The sequence below is a fragment of the Lissotriton helveticus genome, chromosome 7 (assembly GCF_964261635.1).
Source record: "Lissotriton helveticus chromosome 7, aLisHel1.1, whole genome shotgun sequence".
NCBI lineage: Eukaryota > Metazoa > Chordata > Amphibia > Caudata > Salamandridae > Lissotriton > Lissotriton helveticus.
The window spans coordinates 465,046,493-465,072,960 of NC_136068.1; the positions used below are offsets into that span (position 1 = coordinate 465,046,493).

The 26,468-nt window shown below is 48.9% G+C and overlaps 1 protein-coding gene across 7 annotated transcripts in view; it reads right to left on the reverse strand.

Annotated features, from left to right (window-relative positions):
- The window catches only part of LOC144768620 (uncharacterized), a 154,024-nt gene that overhangs the window by 17,483 nt on the left and 110,073 nt on the right, over window positions 1-26,468 (reverse strand). For 2 of the 7 annotated variants that reach the window (XM_078652430.1, XM_078652428.1), the window contains one exon: window positions 26,250-26,394. The exons of the other annotated variants lie outside the window; for them this stretch is intronic. The gene's annotated coding sequence lies outside the window, so the exon portion shown is untranslated. The remainder of the gene's footprint in view (window positions 1-26,249; window positions 26,395-26,468) is intronic. 7 annotated transcript variants of the gene reach the window in all.

Here is a 26,468-nt window from a genome sequence, read left to right on the forward strand (position 1 = left end):
CTTTTTTTACCTCTCTTACATCGGCCAAAGTCCTGCCCCCTAGACCTATGGCCTGGACCGACCACCACCTTATTGAATGCCATCTTTTACTTGAAGACACCCCTGCTGCCGCCTCCACTCCTGCCACTCTCAGGCGCCCGTGGAAAAAGCTGAACCTTAATGATTTTCATCTGCTCTTAGGCGAGATTCCCCTGGCCCCTTTCACAGATGTGGAGTCTGGTTACAATCTTTACTGCAGCTGGATTACCAATGCATTGGACAAGCTTATTCCTCCTATCCTGACTAAACAACAGCGCAGCCATTCCAGTCCCTGGTATGACGACGCTCTTCGGCTACTAAAAAGATCTTGCAAGCAAGCCGAAAGAGCTTGGCGCAAGTCATATGACCTGATCAGGAAAGCTTCGTACCTTGCTACCATCAAGAGATACCATAGAGCCATCTGCAGGGCCCGGGCCTCTTACTTCTCTCGTAAGTTCAGTGCTAGTACCAACCCTAGTAAACTTATCTTTAAAGCACTGAAAGACCTCTCGGCCTGTAGAACTTCTACCGCTGAGATTTGTTCTGCCTCCCACTGCGAGGACTTGGCCGCCTTTTTTATTAATAAGGTGGAAGGTATTTATCAAGCCTTTCCCAGCCCCACAGGCTCCCGGCAGTGTAACACAGTTACTCCTAAAACCACCATCTCGTTATCCCATCTTCCGGAGCTTTCTACGGAGGAGTTTGACAATCTTGTGATTAGGGTGAAATCTGGTTCCCCGATAGATCCTCTGCGGCCATCACAATTCAGGGAATCTCCCTCTATTTGCCTTCCCCCGCTTTGTGAGCTCATTAATCTGTCCCTGTCCTCGGGCTCCGTACCCTGTCTCTGGAAACAGGCGCAGATAATTCCTGTCCTGAAAAAACCTGCTCTAGACCCCAAAAAAGCAGAAAACTATTGCCCCATCTCTCTCCTCCCGTGGGCCGCTAAACTGACCGAGGCTCATGTTAATAACATCCTAGCAAAACATCTCCATTCTGCGAATATCTTAGACCCCTCGCAGAATGGCTTCAGGCCCGGTCACAGCACCGAGACTGCTATCCTGTATATGGCGGAACATCTTCGCATGTTGATGGATTCAGGCCACACGGCGGCACTTGTGCTCCTTGACCTAAGTGCCGCTTTCGACACTGTCTCCCATGACATTTTACTACAACGTCTGGTCGAGGCTGGGGTGGATAAGCTGGCTCTTAAATGGTTCAGATCTTTCCTATCTGATCGCTCCTTTAGGGTCATCACTCCCCCCTTCGAATCCAAACCACATGCGATTGCCCAGGGAGTTCCACAGGGTTCGGCTTTGAGCCCCACCCTATTTAATCTTTATGTTCAGCCGCTAGCTGCTGTCGCCTTGCGTGGGAACCTTTCCATCGTGTCCTACGCAGACGACACGCAGCTGGCGGTTGCGATTAGTGGAGCTTCCGATCTCGAGGCAGCAAAGTTCCGTGAGGGACTTATATCTGTGGCCCACTGGATGAATGATAATTTCCTGCAATTGAACGCTAAGAAAACCGAGGTGCTCATTGTGGGGAAACAAACTCATCTGTGGGGCGATAGCTGGTGGCCATCTGAGCTCGGTCCTACCCCTACCCCCGTTTCTGAAGTGAAAAACCTTGGGGTTTGGTTTGACTCCCAATTGAGCTTTTGCACCCATACTAAAAAGACTGCTGCATCCTGCTTTGGGATTTTGCGTCAGCTTCGGTCCACTTTTAAATATTTTGACGCTCCCACCCGACAACTGATTGTGCAAGCCATGATCTTGTCTAAATTAGATTATGCCAGCTCCCTTTTTCTTGGAGTCAATCAGGCTGAACTCTCCCGTCTCCAACGCGTCCAAAACGCTGCTGCCAGGGCCCTGGTTGGTTTACCCAGATTCTGCTCAGCTAGAAAAAACATCTTTAATCTCCATTGGCTTCCGGTGGCACAGAGAATAAAGTTTAAATCCCTGATACTGACATTTAAAATTTTAAAGCTCTCTTCCCCCCAGATTTTGCAGCAACTTATTTCCCCTTATGTTCCTGCTCGTTCTCTGAGGTCTTCTGCTCTCCACCTTGTCATTGTTCCTCGCTTCAAGCGATCCAGGACTGGCGGTCGATCTTTCCGAGTCCTCGCCGCCAAGTTATGGAATTCCTTGCCTGTCCACATTCGTGCCATCGAGGAGCTCCTCGCTTTCAGGAAGGCTGTTAAAACCTCTCTCTTCCCCTCAGGTCCTTAGTTCTGTTGTTGTGTTGTGTCTTCCACCTCCTGTCCGGTTTTTGTTCTGTTCTAGCGCCAGGACGCCCCTTTGCTGGGGCATCTGTGCGCTCTATAAATCCGGATAACATAACATAACATGATTAATCCACAACAGAATACAGAGAATATAACTGTTTTCAAAGCCAGTATCACATATCAGTATGTCGTACCCAACATCTATTAATCCAAAAAACAATCAATTTTCTTGGTCAGTAAATGTATCTCAAATTTATTTTCAACATTCATAAAAAACAACAATAGGACGATGAGAAAGAAAAAACTGCAAGAATGCAGTAATAACGAAAGGGGGTGCTCAAGTGAATTGAAGGAAAAAAAGGAGAGATCAAGGAGCAGAGATTAATTTCATGTACAATTCTTCTAGTTAAACAAAACACAGAGGCCTACCCACACAATTTTACATACAATGATAATTTGAACAGAAGGGGGAGGGGACATCAGAGATAAGGTATAGACCTCAAAAACATGGGGGTAAAAAACCGTCGACGTTTCGATCCTAGCGCAATAAGGGGAAATTTAATGCCTCTGCTGCGGGTCTTCTTCAGGACTGGATAGGTAGGGGGTGTAGAAGGGACCTACAAGGTAAATTTAAAATACTTTAAAATAACTCAATTCACTGTTGCAATTAAGAAAATCTGTTACGAGTCAGGCAATGGTTTGGTACTTTACCAAAAATGATAAGTTGATCATGTCCCAACACTAAATGAATGAGGACAACCTAATTGGCACACAGGAAACAAAACGAAAAACTGGCTAAGTGCCCATTTCCTCATGGCACAGTAATACATATCCTGTCTATCACTCTAGACAGGTGAATAAGGGCGCACTCACCCGTCAATGGTGTCGACAAGGTTCATCCATTGATTGCTCAAGGTGTGTGTTCCAATAAAAATTGAAAACAAATTCCAATATTACTCTATACATGAGAAAGAATGAGAAAAAAATGGACTGAGTACACGTTACCTCAATGGAAAGAATCAGTGCAAGAAACCTAATTGCACATGCTCTAAGAAGGCAGCCAAGGGTAGCGGGCAAGTACAAAATATTACTGAAGTTCATTGACTTCACTAACCCCAGCTGTTATCCAAAGTAGGAACAAATTCAAAAAACGGGGAGGCGATATTATTTTGTATGCCCCAGCGTCCGGCCATAAGAAATGAAATCCTTAGTGAAAAATGCATGGATCTCTGACAATCCGTCAACAAACTTAATTGATCTACCCGATTTGGTATTTACCTATTGGGGTTTCACTAATCCAGTTACCGGAGCCGCAATAGAATCAGAAGGCCACGAGAGAGACGGCGTCATCTCGAAAGGCATCGGGCATGTCTGCACAACACGTAGAATCACGTGTTGCTGGTGACGTCCCGCGTTCAGAAATAGAAAAAATACTTCGTGCTAGGGTGATTGGGAGGGCTACTCACTCTCGACTTTGAAAATATATCACCATAACGTAATGCGTGATATAATTACAGAGGTTAAGCCAAGGAATGGCAATGATGATTTGAAATTGCAAAAATTAAAAAGTTACGATAAATTATGGGATATTATCAATGAGTGTGTTATAGATTCCATACCCAGACGATATATACAAAAATAAATCGGGGCAACCTAAAACAAACATAAAAACTAATCATGGACATACCTCTATATGCAATTACATACAATTTATATAAACACAATAATATACAAACTCAATTTAGACAAAAATTTGATTGACATGTTATACGTCAGGATAGTCGGGTCAACATACTTCAAGAACCTTGAACAGTTGTGCACAAATGAAACAAGAGGAAAAGAAAATATCCAATGTTAACATCAGTCATCCAGTCAGTATATACAGTATTCAGAAGTAGTAGAGTTAACCATTATAGATGGATGCCATTTGTCTAGCAACCTCTTCATGCTCGTTCAGTTCCCTATTCACGGTATAAAAAAAAAATGCATCCATCTACATTCTCGGGTACTTATGATGTTGGTAAAGTTACCTCCCCGTGAATTCTGCGTCACTTTTTCAATTATCCACCACTTAAGACTTTCTGGTTGGTGGTTGAACCTAGTGAAATGGTCCACCAGGGGTGCCCCTGTACCTTACAACGTACTCTGCTGCAATGCTGCAGGATACGTGTTTTTGCCTTCTGCGTGGTTTGGCCTATATACATAAACCCACAGAAGTACAGAAATAAAGAAAATTATCAACAGCCACTGGCATTTGGTGGCAGAGGAAACTGGACTATCAGATCCACCAATGCACGCCTTTCGGAAGTGTAGGAGTGTAAGAGATTATGTGGTACATTCTCTACTACATAAGAAAAATATTGACAATCATCATCTCTTTGGAATCTCCTACCTTTGACAGGACACTACAAATGTGGGTCCTGCAAGGATTGCTCGATGGCTGTGGAGACCAAACAATGCACCTATAATAACTACACTCATACCCTACGACATCACACTAACTGTAACACCATGGGGGTGATTTATGCCATTCTCTGCCCCTGTGGGTTTATGTATATAGGCCAAACCACGCAGAAGGCAAAAACACGTATCCTGCAGCATTGCAGCAGAGTACGTTGTAAGGTACAGGGGGCACCCCTGGTGGACCATTTCACTAGGTTCAACCACCAACCAGAAAGTCTTAAGTGGTGGATAATTGAAAAAGTGACGCAGAATTCACGGGGAGGTAACTTTACCAACATCATAAGTAGCCGAGAATGTAGATGGATGCATTTTTTTGATACCGTCAATAGGGGACTGAATGAGCATGAAGAGGTTGCTAGACAAATGGCATCCATCTATAATGGTTAACTCTACTACTGAATACTGTATATACTGACTGGATGAATGATGTTAACATTGGATATTTTCTTTGCCTCTTGTTTCATTTGTGCACAAATGTTCAAGGTTCTTAAAGTATGTTGACCCGACTATCCTGACGTGTAACATATCAATCAAATTTTTGTCTAAATTGAGTTTGTATATTATTGTGTTTATATAAATTGTACGTAATTGCATATAGATGTATGTCCATGATTAGTTTTTATGTTGTTTATGTTTTAGGTTGCCCCAATTTATTTTTGCATATATCGTCTGGGTATGGAATCTATAAGAGGTTTAATCAAAAAAGAGACTAGCTTAAATTATTTGCAGCAAATAATTATTAAGGGAGGGGGAAGACTCTGGTATGTTTTGTCACGGAGTGTGAACACCTGGCAAGTGTGTTCATAAAGCCCTCACCCACCAACCTAGTTGGTGGCATGCTTCATCATCGGGCCCACCCAGTAGCACCTAGCGTGCTCCGGGTGTGCTTCAACGCCTGACTACAGCGGAGCTGGTATATTGCTGAGTGTGCAGTTATGATAGTTAAGGAAGTGATGTTAAAACGGCTGGCCGGTGGTCCCAGTACCCGAGGGTAAAATTAGACTTTAATACCTGGGCCTCGGTCAGCGGTTAAAAATAAGGCAGGGGGATGTAAGAGGCGAGTTACGACCTCTCACATCCAATGGGTCAACATGTTTCAGCCAGTGCCTTATGACTAAGCTGGCTTTCTTCAGGACCTAATTAAAAGGTGAGTGTGAATTAACTAGTGGGAGTGTAGTTTAGACTATGTGTCTACACGCCCTAAAGTGTATCTATGTGTGAGAGGGGGATTCCCTTCTCAAGACCACGCTAGTTTTTAGCTCAGTCTGACCTCAAGGTTGGGAGGTGGCAAGGGCTTGACCAGAAATTCCCAGCAGAGCCTGCTCTGGACCTGTGGTGCCTCCTTCGCATACCGGTATGCGAAGGAGGCACCACAGGTCCAGAGCAGGCTCTGCCCAGAATTTCTGGTCAAGCCCTTGCCACCTCCCAACCTTGAGGTCAGACTGAGCTAAAAACTAGCGTGGTCTTGAGAAGGGAATCCCCCTCTCACACATAGATACACTTTAGGGCGTGTAGACACATAGTCTAAACTACACTCCCACTAGTTAATTCACACTCACCTTTTAATTAGGTCCTGAAGAAAGCCAGCTTAGTCATAAGGCACTGGCTGAAACATGTTGACCCATTGGATGTGAGAGGTCGTAACTCGCCTCTTACATCCCCCTGCCTTATTTTTAACCGCTGACGGAGGCCCAGGTATTAAAGTCTAATTTTACCCTCGGGTACTGGGACCACCGGCCAGCCGTTTTAACATCACTTCCTTAACTATCATCACTGCACACTCAGCAATATACCAGCTCCGCTGTAGTCAGGCGTTGAAGCACACCCGGAGCACGCTAGGTGCTACTGGGTGGGCCCGATGATGAAGCATGCCACCAACTAGGTTGGTGGGTGAGGGCTTTATGAACACACTTGCCAGGTGTTCACACTCCGTAACAAAACATACCAGAGTCTTCCCCCTCCCTTAATAATTATTTGCTGCAAATAATTTAAGCTAGTCTCTTTTTTGATTAAACCTCATATTAATCCGGGGACATGGACTAGCTTTCTGGTCCTATCTCTCCCTCTTGATCACGCAGCATATGGAATCTATAACCCACTCATTGATAATATCCCATAATTTACATAATTTATCGTAACTTTTTAATTTTTGCAATTTCAAATCATCATTGCCATTCCTTGGCTTAACCTCTAACTATATCATGCATTACGTTATGGTGATATATTTTCAAAGTCGAGAGTGAGTAGCTCTCCCAATCACCCTAGCATGAAGTATTTTTTTCTATTTCTGAACACGGGACGTCACCAGCACCACGTGATTCTACGTGTTGTGCAGACATGCCCGATGCCTTTCGGGAAGACACCGTCTCTCTCGTGGTCTTCTGATTCTATTGCGGCTCCGGTAACTGGATTAGTGAAACCCCAATAGGTAAATACCAAATCGGTTAGATCAATTAAGTTTGTTGACGGATTGTCAGAGATCCATGCATTTTTCACCAAGGATTTCATTTCTTATGACAGGACGCTGGGGCATACAATGAATATGCTACTTACCAGTATGCATCTGTTCTTGGCATGTAGGGCTGCTAACATTCATATCTTAGCATTAGATCGCCGCCTAGTGTTGGGCTCGGATGATTGCACATTGTTGTCCTGGAAGAGTCTTCGAAGTATCCTGAGATAGGTGGCTCCTCCCCTGGACTACAGTGCGCATGGGCATCGGCTCCATCCCCAGATTGTTTTTCGCCATTGTGGCAGAAGATGGAGTGAAAAGTGTAAAGGATGTCCATGCTAAAGAATAAATACAATAGTATATCTGCAGCTGCGACAGGCACCGGGGAGGAGGGCGGGCGATATGAATGTTAGCAGCCCTACATGCCAAGAACAGATGCATACTGGTAAGTAGCATATTCAGTTCGAGGCATGTGGGCTGCTAAATTCATATCTTAGCATAGAATACATAGCAGTCCCTCCATCAGCGGCGGTTGCCCGTGCCAGCTGCAGAAACCTGAAAAAGTGTCTTGAGAACAGCCTGTCCTACAGCTGCTTGCTGCTTGGAATGCACATCAACACAGTAGTGTTTTGTGAAGGTATGTGGTGTGACCCACGTGGCTGCTCTGCAAATATCCTCTAAAGGAATGTTCCCTAGGAAAGCCATGGATGCCCCCAGTTTGCGTGTGGAGTGCGCTCTGGGGGGTATTGTTAAAGTGTGCTTGGCTTTTTGATAACATATCTGGATGCACTTAACAATCCACCTGGCTATCCCTGCTTTGGAAATTGGGTTGCCTTTGTGTTGTGGTGCGAAGGCAACAAAGAGTTGTTTTGTCTTTCTAAAGGGTTGTGTTCTGTCTATGTAGTACATCAACACCCTCCGTACATCTAAGGTATGGAGCATTCTTTCCGCCACCGTTTGCGGGTTTTGAAAGAATGCTGGTAAGTCAATAGTTTGGTTAAGATGAAACTGTGACACCACCTTAGGAAGGAATTTAGGGTTAGTGCGTAGCACTACCCTATTGGGTGAATTTGAATGAACGGCTCTTGTATGGTGAGCGCTTGCAGCTCACTGACACGCCTCAGAGACGTAATAGCTATCAGAAAGGCCACTTTCCACGTAAGGAATTGGAGCTCACACGAGTGCAGTGGCTCAAATGGTGGCCCCATCAGTCTGGTGAGAACGACGTTGAGGTTCCACACCGGAGCTGGTGGCGTCCTTGGGGGAATGACTCTCTTCAGACCTTCAAGGAAGGCTTTAATGGCGGGCACTCTGAAGACAGAGAGGTGCTGCCTGTTCTGAAGATAAGCCGCTATGGCTGAGAGATGTATCCTAATGGAAGTGTACGCCAGGTTGCACTTGTAGAGATGTAACAGATAGCAGATGATGTTGGGGATAGATGCATCTAGTGGGTTGATGTCATTGGACGTACAGTAGATGACAAATCGCTTCCACTTAGCAGCATAGCATGCTCTAGTAGTTGGTTTCCTCGCCTCCTTGATGATACTCATGCATTCTGGAGGTAGGTTAAGGTATCCAAACTCTAGGACTTCAGGAGCCAGATCGCTAGGTTGAGCTGTTGTGGATCTGGATGCTGAATGTCTCCATGGTTCTGCGTCAAAAGACTGGGCGTGAGGCGCAGTCTTTGATGCGGCACCACTGAGAGTTCGAGGAACGTGGTGTACCAAGCCTGTCGTGCCCACGTTGGAGCAACCAGGATGAGAGTCATGGAGTGCTGCCTTAGCTTTCTTGCGACCAGCGGTATTAGAGGGGCTGGCGGAAAAGCGTACGCAAATTTGCCGGACCAGTTCATCCATATCGCATTCCCCTGCGACTGTGGGTGAGGGAACCTGGCGGCAAAGAGTCAGCATTTTGCGTTCTCTTTTGTTGCTAACAGGTCTATCTCCGGATGACCCCACTGCTGGAAGTACGGGTGGAGAACAGAAGTGTGTATCTCCCACTCGTGCATCTGATGGCTGTATCTGCTGAGCAGATCCGCCATCTGATTGTCCTTGCCCGGGAGGTGTTCTGCCATGAGGAAAATGTTCCTCTGAATGGCCCACTTCCACATGCTCTGAGCCAGATGAGACAGCTGTGGCGAGTGGGTGCCCCCCTGCTTTTGAATGTAGTACATCGCGGTCATGTTGTCCGTCCGGACTAGCACGACCTTGTTGCTCAGATGTACAATGAAGGACTTGAGCGCCATGAAGATTGCCATCAGTTCCAGATAGTTGATGTGCATCTTCTGTTGCTGCGTCGTCCATAGTCCCTGCACTGTGTAAGTGAGCACATGAGCTCCCCATCCCTGGAGAGATGCGTCCGTTGTCAGGACAATCTGCGGCACGGGCTCTTGGAACAGTCGGCCCTTGCAAAGGTTGTGTGGAGTCCACCAATGCAGAGAGTCGTATGCCCGACTGGTAACCAACACTAGGTCTGTCAATTGCCCACGAGCCTGTGTCCACTGATTCGCTAAGCACTCCTGGAGCGGGTGCATATGTAACCGTGCGTGAGGGACTATGAAGATGCAGGAGGCCATCATGCCTATCAACTGCATGAACACTCTCGCTGGCAGGGAGTGTCGTGGTCGGAATCGTTGGATCAGCGACTGAATGCTGTCGATTCTGACTTGGTTTGGCTGAGCCATGGCTGTCAGGGTGTTGATCGTAGCACCCAGGAACTGCCGGACATGTGTCGGCTGAAGATGCGATTTTGGGTAATTTAGGGAGAAACCCAGATCGTGAAGAAGGTGAATTGTAGTCGACATGTCTGCGGCGCACTGTTGCTCTGACTTGGCTTGTACGAGCCAGTCGTCTAGGTAGGGGTAGACATGGATATTCTGCCTCCTGAGGTGCGCCGCCACTGTCGCTAGACACTTGGTGAACACCCTCGGGGCTGTTGTGACTCCGAAGGGTAGGACTTTGAACTGGTAGTGCCTGCCTTGAATAGTGAACCTGAGGTATTTCCTGTGTGACGGGTGTAGTGGAATGTGGAAATAAGCATCCTTGAGATCTAAGGTTGCTAAGAAGTCTCCCTGGTTTAGCAAGGGAAGAATCTGCTGCAGTGTAAGCATATGGAAATGCTCTGACAGTATGTACAGGTTGAGGGGACGTAGATCGAGAATGGGCCTGAGAGAACCGTCCTTCTTTGGAATAAGGAAGTACAGGGAATATACCCCTGTGCCTTCCTCCCCCACCGGCACGAGCTCGATTGCGCCTTTTTGCAGCATCGCCACCACTTCCTGCTGCAATAAGTGCAAGTGCTCTGCGGACATAGGCCTTTGCCTCGGTGGGATGTTGGGTGGAGTGGATTTCAGCTCTAGGCAATAACCATACTGGACTAGTTGTCGCACCCACCTGTCTGTGGTGATGTTTCTCCAGACGGGCAGGAACTGCTGCAGTCTCCCCCCGACAGGTGTTAGGTGGTCGGGGGGCAGTGACAGAAAGTCACTGTTTGCTTGGAGTAGAGGTGCGGGAGCTGTTGTTTCCTCTGCCGCGACCTCTGTTGCTGTTATTCCTGTAACCTCCCTTGTTCTGTTTAGTGAACGAGGATTGCGCCCCACCTTTGGAGAACTGGGATTGTTGACCCATTTGTCCTCTGGTGACTCCACGTGCACCTGAGCGACGAAAATTGCTGCCACGAAACTGTTGGGACTGCAGGGCCCCCATAGACTTAGCAGTTTCCGTGTCCTTCTTTATTTTCTCTAGGGTGGTGTCAACATCCGGACCAAACAGACTATCAGGATTGACTGGCTGATTCAGAATTGTTGTCTGAATATCCTGCTTAAACCCTGAGATGCGGAGCCAGGCTTGTCTTCTCAGCATAACGCTAGTGTTGATAGCCCTAGCAGCTGTGTCCGCAGCGTCAAGTGCACACTTGATGGCTGCGTTTGATATTAGCTTTCCTTCCTCAATAAGCATTTTGGTGCCTTCTTGGAACTGTGGGGGCAGGTGTTGTATAACCTGTTCTAGGGTGTCGTAGTGCGCCCTATCATAACGCGCCAGGAGCGCCTGTGTATTTGCGATGCGCCAAAAGTTTGCCGCCTGTGCAGCCACTCTTTTGCCTCCTGCCTCAAGCACTTTGGACTCCTTATCCGGGGGAGGAGCTTCACCCGTTGTCTGGGAGTTGGCACGTTTCCTGGCATTGGCAACCACAAGAGAGTCCAGTGGCAATTGTCCCCGGATGTAGACGGGGTCCGCAGGTGCAGGCCTGTACTTCTTTTCAATGCGAGGGTTGACCACTCTCGCCCTCGTAGGCTCCTTAAAAATGTCCCCAGCATGTTTGAGAACACCTTTCAGCATAGGAAGTGTCTTTACTGTCCTTTCAGATATGGCAAAGGTGTCGAAAAGGAAGTCTTCCTCAACCGGGTCGGCATGCATGTCCACATCATGATTGGCCGCCGCCCTTTCAATTAGTGCATGAAATCCTGCTGAGTCCTCAGTCGGGGATGCACGTGCATTAAAGGTCTGCGGGTCTTGGCCCACACCTTGGGTGTTCTGGTCACCAGTGTCGTCGTATGAATCTGGTTGTACATCAGGTTCATCGATAGGGAAATTGTACTGCTCATCCTCATCATATTCCTCACCCACAGAGTGGTCTGGGGAGGGAGTAGGGCTCCGTCTTGGAGGAGGCTGAATCGGTTCCGTGAGGCCTGAGGCGTCAAGGGGCACCCTCTTCTTTTTCAGTGGGATGATGTAGGGGTCCACCGGCTCAGAAGTGATCTTCCGTTTATAGAGTGTCAGCTTGCCGGTGGCAGCATCGATGAAATGCTCTGAATCGTCTTCCGATTCGAGTACACGACGTGGAAGAGGGTCAGGCAGCGAGGAACCCTGTTTCGGAGCCGATTTCGTCGAAAACGCTTTCGGCGCCTCCTTAGGTGGCAAGAGAAAGAGGAGTTTCCCAGAAGGCTTAGCCGGAGCGTCCTTTTGCGGCTGCGGTGATGGCATCGGAGCCGATGGAGCAAAGGCTTTCTCCCTGATTCTCTGCAGTGACTCCGCAATGGGGGACGGTACACTGCCAGTGGGTTTCGTCGCCGACAAGGATGCTTTGAGCGGTCCCTCGGATCCGACGTCCTCGCGGGCCTTGTGCGTTTTGGGCGCGGAAACCGTCTTCGGCACCTCCGAATCTTGAGGCCGGGGCGCAGACTTCTTGTGCGTAGCCTCTTTGGAGCCGACCTTGGCGGGCTTGGACGGCGCCGTAGCCGCTGATCCGTGCCGACCATCTTTCTTGGGGGCCCCTTCCTCGGGCGTCGGTTTCGATTTCGGAGCATCGGAATCGACAGACTTCCTCGGCTTCTGCGGACCGGAGGTCGACGGAGCCGATGGGGTGACGGGCACCGACTTCTTCACAGGCACGGCAGCCATCTTAGGGACACTCGAGTCCTTAGGTTTCAGTTTCGATTTCGGGTCGGCCATTTTAGGTGTTGACGACCCCGATGGTTTCAGTTTCGGTTTCGAAACAGCGTGCCCAGCAAGTGAGTCCGTAGCCGGGCCCGAAGGCGGGGCTGTGGCTTGCGGCAACGGGTCCTGGGTAAGGCCGACAGGCGATCCCGTGTCCCGGTCGGTATCCTCGTAACCTTCGGGGCAGAGCTCGTCCGCTGAGCTATCCGCCGCGGCCCCATAAATCTCATCGTCGTCTCCTACCTCTTCGACGTATTCGAGGACTTGACCCGCGACTCCGTCGTCGTCTCCCGGATCCGCCTCGACCTCCGTCTGTGATGGGGAGATTTGTAGATGGTGACCCTGGACCTCTTCTTCCTGGTCGCCGAAGATGTTCTCCGGATCCGGGGCCGCTTGCCTAGCTTCCAAGCGCACCGCGCGCCGAAGCTTGAGAGTTTTCTTGGAGCGGAACTGTGCACAGGCCTTGCACTTGCCGTCGTCGTGGTCCGGTGAAAGGCACTTGTTACACACGGGGTGTAGATCGATGTGTGGGTACTTGGACCCACAGAGCGGGCAGTACTTAAACGGGCTCCGCTCCATGTCCGTAAAGGCTTGCAGTCGTGTCGCGATGAGAAGGCCTCAAAGTTTAGAAAGCGAAGAAAACTCCGCTTATTCCGGCTCCAAGAGACGGAAGACTCGAGACCGTGCGCAGACAATACCGACGCAAGAAAATCGAGGCCTTTTGGCCGCTAAAAGTTAGTTTTACTTGGTTCCGACAGTAAGACGTCGAGACCACATCCGAACCCAATGGCGGAAAAAAACAATCTGGGGATGGAGCCGATGCCCATGCGCACTGTAGTCCAGGGGAGGAGCCACCTATCTCAGGATACTTCGAAGACTCTTCCAGGACAACAATGTGCAATCATCCGAGCCCAACACTAGGCGGCGATCTAATGCTAAGATATGAATTTAGCAGCCCACATGCCTCGAACAATAATATCGCCTCCCCGTTCTTTGAATTTGTTCCTACTTTGGATAACAGCTGGGGTAAGTGAAGTCAATGAACTTCAGTAATATTTTGTACTTACCTGCTACCCTTGGCTGCCTTCTTAGAGCATGTGCAATTAGGTTTCTTGCACTGATTCTTTCCATTGAGGTAGCGTGTACTCAGTCCATTTTTTTTCTCCTTCTTTCTCATGTATAGAGTAATATTGGAATTAGTTTTCAATTTTTATTGGAACACACACCTTGAGCAATCAATGGATGAACCTTGTCGACACCATTGACGGGCGAGTGCGCCCTTATTCACCTATCTAGAGTGATAGACAGGATATGTATTACTGTGCCATGAGGAAATGGGCACTTAGCCAGCTTTTCGCTTTGTTTCCCTTCTTTCTCATGCATAGAGTCATATTGGAATTTGTTTTCAATTTCTTATGGAACACACACCTTGATCAATCAATGGATTAACCTTGCGCACACCATTGACGGGTGAGTGCGCGTTTATTCACCTGTCTAGAGTGATAGCCAGGGTATGTATTACTGTGCCATGAGAAAATGGGCACTTAGCCAGTTTTTCGTTTTGTTTCCTGTGTACCAATTAGGTTGTCCTCATTCATTTAGTGTTGGGACGTGATCAACTTATCATCATTTTTGGTAAAGTACCTAACCATTGCCTGACTCGTAACAGATTTTCTTAATTGCAACAGTGAATTGAGTTATTTTAAAGTATTTTAAATTTACCTTGTAGGTCCCTTCTACACCCCCTACCCATCCAGTCCTGAAGAAGACCCGCAGCAGAGGCATTAAATTTCCCCTTATTGCGCTAGGGTCGAAACGTCGACTTTTTTTACCCCCATGTTATTGAGGCCTATACCTTATCTCTGATGTCCCCTCCTCCTTCTGTTCAAATTATCATTGTATATTAAATTGTGTGGGTAGGCCTCTGTTTTTTTTTATAACTAGAAGAATTGTACATAAAATTCATCTCTGCTCCTTGAGCTCTTCTTTTTTTCCTTCAATTCACTTGAGCACCCCCTTTCTTTCTTACTGCATACTTGTAGTTTTTTCTTTTTCATCGTCCTATTGTTGTTTTTTATGAATGTTGAAAATAAATTTGAGATACATTTACTGACCAAGAAAATGGATTGTTTTTTGGATTGATAGATGTTGGGTACGACATACTGATATGTGATACTGGCTTTGAAAACAGTTATATTCTCTGTATTCTGTTGTGGATTAATCTCCTTAATATATGAATGAGTGACACATTTATTGATTTTTGAATATATATCGAGGACCACTGTTTTATCCCTTTGATTGTACAGCAGGTGTGGAAGGATACACAGGGGCATTTTGCAGCCCTCTCCTGTTTTTGGGAAGGGAGGAAGTTCAATGTGGTGACAGTGTACATACCACCAGCCCTTCATGCTGTTGCATTTCCCGCCCTTAGTGCATTTTTATTGACATTGCCGGAGGGTGAACTCATAATAGGGGGGATTTCAATGCGATTGTAGACGATGGGCTGGACCGCCATCCCTGCAGAACGCCGGGGTTGGGTAAGTCTCGGCTGGCTGGTTTTACAGAGGCACTAGGCCTCACGGATGGGAGGTTTAAACATCCCAGGGAACGCGGGTACACCTTTTATTCAGGGGTACACAATAGTCTCTCACGCATCAACTATTTCTTCCTCTCAGGTATCTCCGATCATTCCCCGGTCTCCATGACCTATTCCTCTTATCTTAAAGCTCGGAGGTGTATTTTCCCGATCTCCCCCTGCTATTTACAGATCCCGCAAATCAGAAAAGAGTTGTTCACGGTTACGAAATATTATTTCCAAGAAAATAAGGATTCGGTCCGCTCGCCCGGGGTCCTCTGGGAGGCGTATAAAACGGTGCTAAGGGGCCAAGCAATAGCTTCTATAACGGGTCACAAGCAAGCTGTGAACGCTGACCTCCGGGTGATCGAGGGTGACTTGGCTGTGCTGCAGTCCTGACATGAGGAAGACCCTACTGAGGAGATTACGCAACAGTTGCGCCTCAAACAGGCTGAATTCACGGAATATCAGCGGACCCATGTTCGACATCGGCTCATGCGCTCGCAGCACACTGTCTATGAAGTTGGGGATAAGGCGGGGAAACTCCTGGCCTGGCTGGAAAGAAAGGAACAGGCCCAAAGGACGATAGCAAAACTCCGCACCCCAGACGGCGGTGTAGTGAAAGCTTCCGCGGACATCGTAGATACCTTAGCCGACTATTATGAGACAGTCTATACCCCCACCGCCCACATGTCAACAGAAGAGGCGCAGACTTATATCAAAGATATACGAAGGCCTTCACTATCAGACACTGAAGCCTCACTCTTGGAATCTGACTTTCCGAAGGTTGAGGTCCCGACTGCGATACACTCCTTGCAATCGGGTAAGGCCCTAGGACCGAATGGAGTCCCTATAGAACTCTACAAGCGCGTCTCCGACCATGCGGCTCCGCATCTTTTGAAGATGTTTATAGATAGCCTGTATAAGGGGGAATTACCGCGGGACCAGCGGACAGCCATAATCATCGCTATACCAAAACCCGGCAAACCTCCAGACGAGTGCACGTCTTATCGCCCGATTTCATTGTTAAACGCGGAAGCGAAAATATTGGCAAAAATGATAGCTAATCGCCGGACCCCGCACTTGGAGACGCTCATCCACCCCGACCAATCCGGGTTTATGCCAAACAGAAATACTGCGCTCAATTTGAGACAGGTCCACGCGGTAATGGCACAGATACCTAATCTTTCAGAACCGGCGGTGATTCTTTCATTGGATGCCCGAATGGCTTTCGACATGGTCGAATGGCCCTATCTCTTCGCGGTTCTTCGACATTTGGGCTTCGGCCCCCAGTTTTGGGCTTGGCTGAAGTTACTGTATACAAAGCCTCTTGCACATGTAGTGGCTAATGGCCTTATCTCTAGGGACTTTCAGCTTGGTCGTGGCACACGTCAGAGGTGCCCTTTGTCGTCCCTGCTCTTCGCACTGATCCTGGAGCCTCTGGCGGCATGGATAAGGTGGGACCTCATGATCAAAGGACTTAGCTGGTCAGAGACGTGGGAAGATCGCATCTCTCTGTATGCTGACGATATTCTTCCCTATTTGACCCTGCCCAGGCGGTCAATTATAGTACTCCTTAACATCTGTGAGATTTTTGGTAGGGCTTCGGGATACACTATCAACTGGTCCAAATCGGTTTTATTTATTCTTAAGGGACCCCCACCGCTGCTTCCAGCTGATTGCCAATTGGTGATCACTGATGGGCCCTTTAAATATCTGGGGGGTCTGGGTGACTCCTAGCCAGGAGGCCTTTTTTTGCCATAATTTGACGCCCCCGCTTGACCGATTCCGTACGGATGTGAAGCATTGGCACACCCTACCACTGACCCTTTTGGGGAAAGCGGCATTATTCAAAATTATGACTTTACCGCGGCTATTGTATATCCTGGAGAACACTCCGTATCTTGTGCCTCTAAAATACTTCACGTCTATAAACGCACTGGTCTCGGGTCTCCTCTGGGGGGACAAACCTGCGCGCATTTCCCGACACAAGTTAGTCAGGGGCTGGTTCGATGGAGGCATAGCACTTCCTGATATTCAATTAGATTATTGGGCGGCCCAGTTAAGACCATAAACCATTCGCTTCCTGCTCCACAGACTGAACCGGCGTATAAAGCGGACAGGTACGACCTAGGTGGCGGAGGGGTGCTGGCAGCGCTCTACGACATAAAAAGTGCGACGGCCATACGGTGAAGTTGTGGTACTTGGCCTCGGCTCACCTTAAATGTAAAGATAAGATCACGCAGATGACGCCACTCTGGTCATCGCGTCGACTCGGACGGCTCAGCAACAGTAGGGGATTTGAGGCCTGGGACTGGATTGGTATCTCAACAGTTGGAGACCTCTGGAGGCGGGGTGCCGTCCTCCCATTTAACCAACTAGTGGATCAATACGATTTAGCGCCTATGGAGCGATCCCAGGATTTGCAGGTTAGCCATGCCCTCGGGTCCATGATTCCCTCTGGTGAAGAGCTGCCTGAATCCACCCCACTAGAAGACAGACTGCTTACGGAGCATATGCCCAAAAAGGCGACCTCGTTGAATTATCGTAAGCTTGTCAATAATCTGGCGGTCCCCACTCTGGAGCTAAAGACAGCCTGGACGGCGGAGGTAGGTGATATGGATGAGTCAGATTGGCAGGCCGCATTTTCCTCTCCACGGGAGGTCTGTGCCATCTAGGCTCCGATTGATACAGCTGAAAATTTTACATCGAGTTTATTACACTAGGGTCACTCTTCACAAGATGAGGAGAATTACACATCAGTATTGTTTGCGGGGCTGCGGGGAGGAGGGAACCTTCTTTCATACCATTTGGGACTGCCCCTTAGTTGCCCGTTTCTGGGCCAAGATTATGCGGACCATATCACAAGTAGCTACGGTCTCACTGGTTCCGGAACCGCGCTGCTGCTTGCTGAACATTTGGGAGCCTAACGACCTTAGTCACACCATGCAAGACTGGGCCACGCTAGGTATTATGTATGCTAAACGGAATGTAGCCAAAGTTTGGGGGTTCCCTTTACTGCCGGCACTCAGGGACGGGTGTGCTGATCTGGATTCTGCGATGGTAGCGGAAAAAGCGGTGTATTTGATTCGGAAATGCCCGCGGAAGTGGGCCAAGATCTGGGAGCATGGAATGAGTATAGAGGGTTCATTTGCGAACCACCGCAGTTGGATAGTGATAGCGAATTAGAGTAGAGGGGGAGGGAGATGAGGGGTTTCGGGAACGAGGTGGAGGGGCTGCTGTAATGCCATAACTGTACGGCATTCTCCAAAATGGGTCACTACACTTGATTGAATGTCTTTTTAAAATGTCTAAAACCTGCCTGGAGGGGAGATAAAATATCTTGTGCATCAGCCCGGTTCAAAAGTCTCATCAGGATTTGTTTCGAAAAAATCTTTTGGGCATTATCAATGTGGCCGATAGGCCTATAATTAGATGGCTCCTCCAAATCACCTTTTTTATGTATAGCTATATGCATAGATATAATGTCAGCCTCAAGACACGAGTCAGGTACCTTCTCCCCAGCTGCAATAACATATTAAGGTAGGTGGACCATATCAAAGGTTCAGATTTATATAAATGCCAGGGTATTTTATCTGGTCCAGGGGCTTTAGCAGATTTATGTGACCAATGTGTTGAATGTTGTGTATAATATGAGAAAAGTGCTCTGATTGAATCGCAGGAAACCAGTAGCTGCATTTAAGCATAAAGTGAAGCAGATCAATGCAAGACAGATCAGGAAGGACATGCAGAACCATAATATATTCCTGTAGTTAAATGGATGTGTGAGGAGCCATTTCTGCGTTTACCACGAACAACAAAGTGTTTGGAAAAGTACGGTTGTAATTTACAAGTTGAGTGGGGCAAATTATTTTCCTATGTTTACCCGACAGAGGGAGATTTTTCCCCATACCTACCACCAACCTTCCGATTAGGCAGCGCAAACATTTTGCCCTTTTTCTCTGCCCTGCTGTTTTTTTCTAATACTCAGTTCTACAGTTACCACAATATTTGTCCCACTTCATCTATTTAAGCGGTAAACAGCCTTTACAACGAAACTTTTACAACGAAGGAGTAGTTTCTGTCCTGTAACTCCAGTTCTGTAGTAGGGGGATCTCTGTGTATAGTCATAATCTAGTGAATAGTCCCGCCCATGTGCGTGGACCCCGGCAATCAAAAATAATCTCTTAAATTGTCAGAAAATTGAAGAACTGCAAAGACACTTAAGAGAACATTTAAAGACAAATAATGCAGCCTATATCCACAGGCTACACTGTCCAGTATTTCAACTAGAAATTCCACCAAAAATCCACAAACAGCAAAGCCTGTCCAGATTTCCCTTGTTTTTACTGCAAAACCCCTCAGGAATGATAGAGAGGAAGGCCTGGACAGACAAGCCCCATAGGCTGCCATTATGTGGCTTAAATAGGATACTGTGCCTTTAAGAGAACCTTCCAGAACTCTCTCTCAGTATCCCAGAATGCATAGCAGGTCCAACTTACTTTCAGTTCTTTTTGAAGGCGTAACACGCCAGACCTGTAGCATTCCTTAAGGAACATTTCTCTCCACCGGGGAGGCGGGAGGGCGCTTATGACTATAACAGAGATACCCCTACTACAGAACTGGAGTTACAGGACAGAAACTACTCCTTCTGTAGTAGGGGATCTCTGTAAATAGTCATAATCTAGTGAATAGAATGGCAAGCCCATCCCCACACCAAAGCGGCGGTGGAGAAAAGAGAATTAACGCCACTATTGTGCGAACAGATTTCGCAGCGAAGCCTGCCCAACCTGAGCGTCTGCCCTGGCATCAGCGTCCAGGCAGCAATGCTTAGCAAAGGTATGAACCGACTTCCAAGTGGCCGCCTTGCAGATTTCTGCAATCGGAACATTACGGAGCAAAGCTGTCGTGGCAGCTTTGCCCCTGGTGGAATGAGCCTTAGGCTTACCTCCTAAGGTCTTATTAGCTTTATGGTAACATAACTGTATGCAGGACACAATCCACCTAGAGATCGACTGCTTAGAGGTCGCAAGACCCGTCCTGACAGATCCATAATTGATAAACAATTGGTCAGACCTACGAATATCTTTGGTCTTATCCAGATAAAATTTCAATACCCTCCTAACATCCAGGGAATGTAACGACCTTTCCGCTGGAGATGAAGGATTCTGAAAAAACGTAGGCAAAGTTATGGTCTGGTTGACATGAAAATCAGAAATAACCTTGGGAAGAAATTTAGGGTGAGTACGCATAACAACCTTAGCAGCATGAAATACAGTATAAGGTTCTTGGCAACACAACGCCTGAATTTCACTCACCCTGCGGGCCGATGTAATGGCCACGAGGAACGCCGCCTTCCAGGACAGGTGCTGCAACGAAGCCTTATGAATAGGTTCAAAAGGCTCCTTCATCAACCTGGACAGCACCACATTCAATTCCCATGAAGGCGAAGGAAGCCTGACAGGAGGGAACACTTTCTTTAAGCCTTCCAAAAAATCTTTGATCACAGGGATCTGGAAGAAGGAAGTCTGCAAAGGGCATTTCCTGTAGGCAGTCAAAGCAGCAAGATGAACCTTAATAGAATGGACATTAAGGCCAGACTGCGCGACTGTAGAAGATAAGGAAGGATGACATCTTCATCACAAGTCGTCGGATCATAGTTCTTAGACTTGCACCAGATACAAAACCTCTTGCACTTATAAGCATAGGAAGTCCTAGTGGAAGGTCTCTTAGACTCCTTCAGTATGTCCATACAATCTGCAGGGAGATTCAGATGACCATATTGCACTAACTCAGGAGCCATGCTGCCAAACTCAAAGACGAGAGGTTGGGATGCAACATCAGCCCCCCGAACTTCGTGAGAAGGTCCGGCCTGCACGGCAGCCGAATGTGAGGAAGGAGAGACCGGTGAAGCAGGTCCGTGAACCACCACTGTCTGGGCCATTCCGGGGCAATCAGTATCATCCACGCCCTGGACTGGGACAGCTTGATGAGAACCGTCGGAATCAGGGGAATGGGTGGAAAAGCGTACAGAAAGCTGTTCGACCAGTCGATCCATAACGCGTTCCCCAGCATCCCCGGCTGGTAGTACCTGGAGGCAAAGCCTCGGCATTTGCTGTTTTCGGCGGTGGCGAACAGATCTACGTCTGGAGTCCCCCACCTTGCGAAGACTTCTCCTAGTACTTCGTCGTTTATGACCCATTCGTGGTTTTCCTGAATCAGTCTGCTCAGCGTGTCTGCCTGAACATTCTGCACACCTGGCAGATGGGTAGCCGTTATCGTCAGTCCTCGAGCCAGAAGCCAGCGCCAGATCGACTGCGCCTCCTGCGACAGGGTGCGTGACCTCGATCCTCCCTGCTTGTTGAGGTAATACATTGTGGTCGTATTGTCCGTTTGCACAAGGAGAGAGTCGGTCTGGAAGGACGGGTGAAAAGCCTTCAGTGCCAAGTGAACAGCTCTGAGTTCCAGGAAATTGATGTGGTACGTGGACTCCTCCGGGGACCACGTCCCTTGAATCTGTAGGTCTCCGGAATGCGCTCCCCAGCCCTGGAGAGAAGCATCCGTCACGATAACCTGAGTGGGAATGTCCTTGTGGAAGGGAACCCCTCTGAGGAGATTCTCCGCGGAACACCACCACTTCAGAGACTGAAGAGCATGCAGAGATAGACGTATCTTGTCATCCCAAGAACCTCTCCTCTGGTCCCACTGATCCTCCAAGCACTCCTGCAACGGTCTCATGTGCAGCCGTGCATGTGGCGTCAGGAAGATCCTCGATCCTAGTAGAGAAGACACCGTCCTCACTGTCGTGGAGGGAGCGGTCATGTGAGCCCGAGCCTTCCGAAGCAGTGATAATCGTCGCTCCTCCGAAGGAGACACGCTTGCTGACAGCGTATCGATGGAGGCTCCCAAGTACTGAATGCACTGGACTGGAGTCTGAACCGACTTGGATGTTGATGTGCAACCCCAGCTTGTTCAAGAGAACGCACGTCTTCTGAAGTCCGCGAAGGAGGAGGCCTTGATCAACCAGTCGTCCAGGTAAGGGTAGACAAACACCTTGGTCTTCCTCATGTGTGCCGCTACCACCGCCATGCACTTTGAGAATGTTCTCGGCGCAGACTTCAGTCCGAATGGCAGTACTGTGTATTGATAGTGATTGGCGCCGACTTGGAACCGCAGGAACTTCCTGTGTTTGTGTGCAATGGGCACAAGGAAGTAAGCATCCTGGAGGTCGATGGCACACAGCCAGTCCCCGTTGCAGCTGAGGATAAATCTGATGCAACGACAGCATGCAAAACTTTTCTCTGCGAATCCACTTGTTTGCTTGTCGCAAATCCAGAACGGGCCTGAACTCGTTCTTGTCCTTTTTTCGAACCAGAAAGAACCGGGAGTACAGACCTCTTCCCCTTTGAGACAGAGGTACGACTTTGATCGCCCTTTTCCTGAACAGGATATCGGCCTCCGCCTGGAGCTCGCGCAGCTGATACTGCGAGCCGACCGGAGGGATCGATGGAGGAGGGCTGGTGAACCGAAGACTGTATCCATTGCAAACAATATTCAGCACCTACTTGTCCGGAGTAATTTTTCTCCACTCTGCCAGAAAAGATTGAATGCTTCCCCCCACCGGAGCGGGTAACAGTTCTCGGGGAAGTAAGTTCTCAGGGCCTAGACCCGGCCTGGCCCTTAGTCGCTGGTGCCGACTGATGGCCGCCTCTGCCCCTCTGGCGCTTCTGGAATGGTCTTCTGAACTGCTGCTGTTGTTGCTGCTGTTGTCCAGAAGACTGGCCACGCCCTCTGCCTTGACCACCGAACCGGCGTTGGAATGGACGGTACGTCTTCTTGGTCTCCTTGGGCTTCTCCAAACCCACCGTTGTGAGCGTTTCAGCTTCCGCCTTCATGCGGGCCATTTTGTCGTCAGCGTGCTTCCCGAACAGGGTTTCGCCAAAGAATGGTAGATTGGCAACCCTCTGCTGAGCGTCCGGTTTCAGAGACGTAAGGCGGAGCCAGGCATGTCGTCGCTGGTTTATTCTGTGGCAGAAACCATGCGCCGCCAGAAGAGAGGAGTCGGCTGCAGCGCTGATGACTTGATTCGCCACCAACATCCCTTCGTTAAGCACCTCCTGGAAGTCTTCCCGCTTGTCCCGCGGAAGGAGCTCCACAAATTGTTGAAGAGATTCCCAGAGGGCTCTGTCATACCGACCCAACAAGGCCGTGGCACTAGCTGCCTTCATTGAGGTCGCCGAGGTTCCACAAACTCGTCTCCCAGAGGAATCCAACCACCTAGATTCCTTGTCTGGCGGAACTGTGGAGGAAGGCGTGGTGGCATGTTGTTTGCGCGCCGCCGTCACAATCACAGAGTCTGGAGGGGGCTCCAGCCTTAGAAAGGCCGGGTCCGAGTCTGGAGCCCGGTACTTCTTCTGCAGTCTGGAAGGCACCGCCTTAGTCGCCGCTGGAGTGAGGAAAAGGTCCAGGGCCGGTTCTTCCAGGCCCGGCACCAGTGGCAGTAACGGCCGAGACAGATGCTTCTGATGGAGCGTCTCGAAGATGACCGAAGTCTTCGGAGTGGGCACCGTCAAAGTAATGCCCAATTTCGCTGCACCCCGTAACAGCACGTCCTGGAAGGACACCACATCGTCGACCGGTGAAACCCTTGTGTCCGGCGAATCTGACAAGGTCGGGGAGTAGTCCCTGGTCCCAGACGACATGGTCCGTGAACGAGACCTGTGTCTCCTGTGGCGCCGTCTAGATCGAGTTGAAGACCTATGACGCGAACGTTCCCTTCTCCTGGAGCGCGACCTCCCAGCACATGGGCGCTCCACCGGTTTCCGTGGAGGCGTCATCCGTGGCTTGTCCCGGGGCTTCGGGGTAGGCGTACCCTTAAGAGGTGTCAGAAGCAGAGGCAGGGACATCGACCTCGGTGGCCTATGAGGAGGGACTGGCAGCAGAGGCCGCCCCTCAGGAGACGGCGGAGGCAGGGAGGGGAGCGGCGGCTTAGCCGGTGGAGCCTCCTTCCGTAGAGGAGGGGGGGTCAAAGGCCTTGGCGGCATATATACCACCGAGTACCTCGTGCCCGATGACTTTTTCGAGGGAGGGGCCTGTGATCCAGACCCTCCAGAGCGTGAGCGACGCCTCCTACGTCCATCACCAGATCCAGCGTGACTTCTGGTGCCAGAATCCCTCTTGCGCCTCTTAGAGGAGGTTGAGATCCCTGGTGACGCTGATCTCTTCCTGCTCGATGTCGAGCGTCGTTTTTCAGGCGTGGAACGGCGATCTCTCGACTCTGGCGTCGAACGCCGTCTCTCCTCGACGCCGAGTGTTTCTTCCTCGACGCCGATCGTCGCCCCCTCGACGACGAGCGGTCAGACCTCGACGGCGAGCGTCGACTCTTTCTCCTCGATGACCGTTTCCTTCCGGTCTTCGACGCCGAGGGTCCCCTCTACGTCGAACTGGTCGACGGCGACGTCGCTTCGACGGCGAGCGCCGGTGTCTTAGTCGACGGCGATGCCTCGACTTCGACGACGTCGGCGGTGACTTCAACGGCGGCCTGGCCAGGCCTCTCGACGTCGATCTCCCACGCTGTCTCGACCCGGAGCCCCGGGGAGAAGGGGAACACACCGTCGTCATCCCTCTCGACGTCGTCGTCTATGCTATCGACGTCGACGGAGACCGGGACCTTTTGCTGGTCTTCCTGCCTCTGGGGAGCCCCCCAGAGGCCTAAGCAGGGGCAGAGGGAACCTTCCCAGCCTGCCCAGACCCACCTGCAGCCTGCAGACGCCTCTCCTCTAGGCCTTGGAGCCTAATCTTCTGTCTTTCCCTCAGGGTCCTTGTAGAAAAGGCCTGGCAGATGTCACAATCTTCAGGGACATGTTCAACAGGGAGGCAAATAATGCAGACATCGTGTGGATCAGTCTTGGCCTTCTTCCTTCCACATGCTGGGCACTTGTCGAATAAGGCAGGCATTTTAGATCCCTAAAAGCCTGAACAAACACACAGAAGTGAACAGGAAACACCAAGAATCAAATCAGAACACTTTTAAATCCAAAAAGTGCCAAAACATCCAATAAACCCTTGAAAAAGGGAGAGCTCAATGCACAGGGTCCTGTAAGCAGGAGCCGGAAAAAAGAACTGAAAGTAAGTTGGACCTGCTATGCATTCTGGGATACTGAGAGAAAGTTCTGGAAGGTTCTCTTAAAGGCACAGTATCCTATTTAAGCCACATAATGGCAGCCTATGGGGCTTGTCTGTCCAGGCCTTCCTCTCTATCATTCCTGAGGGGTTTTGCAGTAAAAACAAGGGAAATCTGGACAGGCTTTGCTGTTTGTGGATTTTTGGTGGAATTTCTAGTTGAAGTACTGGACAGTGTAGCCTGTGGATATAGGCTGCATTATTTGTCTTTAAATTTTCTCTTAAGTGTCTTTGCAGTTCTGCAATTTTCTGACAACTTAAGAGATTATTTTTGATTGCCGGGGTCCACGCACATGGGCGGGACTATTCACTAGATTATGACTATACACAGAGATCCCCTACTACAGAACTACCATTACAACGCAACTTTTACAACGCAAACCATTACAACGCATTGCTCTGGGGGGCGCTCTAGGATAGGGAATAGGTTAATTTACTATCCAATAACCTTCCCTAGTGTCCACGGGGACTGGAGTTGGAATAGTAAATTAAACTATTCACTATCCAGCACCCCAAAGCGCTATGCGTTGTAATGGACTGCGATGTAAAAAAACCGCGTTGTAAAGGCAGGCGTTGTAATAGCCTGCGTTGTAACGTCATACATCCATGTAAGCGCAAAAACCTACTAATTTCGAATGAGAATTCCACCACTTTTTAGAAAATATACAAACGGAAAGTTATTTCAGTATAATTTCAAGGTGCAACTAATTTCCATCAAAAAGCAATGGTTACTGTGCAAACATCTGAATCTGGCTTGATACGCCCTCAAAGTAAAAGTAAACTAATCAGGAGAGTGGGGTCTGAAATTGTTCACCATCAATTTATGCTAATTTCAGCTAGTCTTCTGTGAATATTGTAGGTGAACCTTCACGTTCAGGTAGTACAAGAACAACTTACCAGTATGCTCTGGTCCATTTATTAGACTCCTAACTGGTATTTACCCAAACCTAGCTGAGAGCACTTAAAGACCCCTAATTATCAAAAGGTCAAGTGTACTCTCGGTCAGGAAATGATCAATGGAGTTCAGAGTTGGGACTGGAAGCTGAGGAGACAGAAGCAGAAAAGGGAACTTAGGAAATGCTTACAGGAGGGGCAAAAAACTGAAAAGGTGAATGG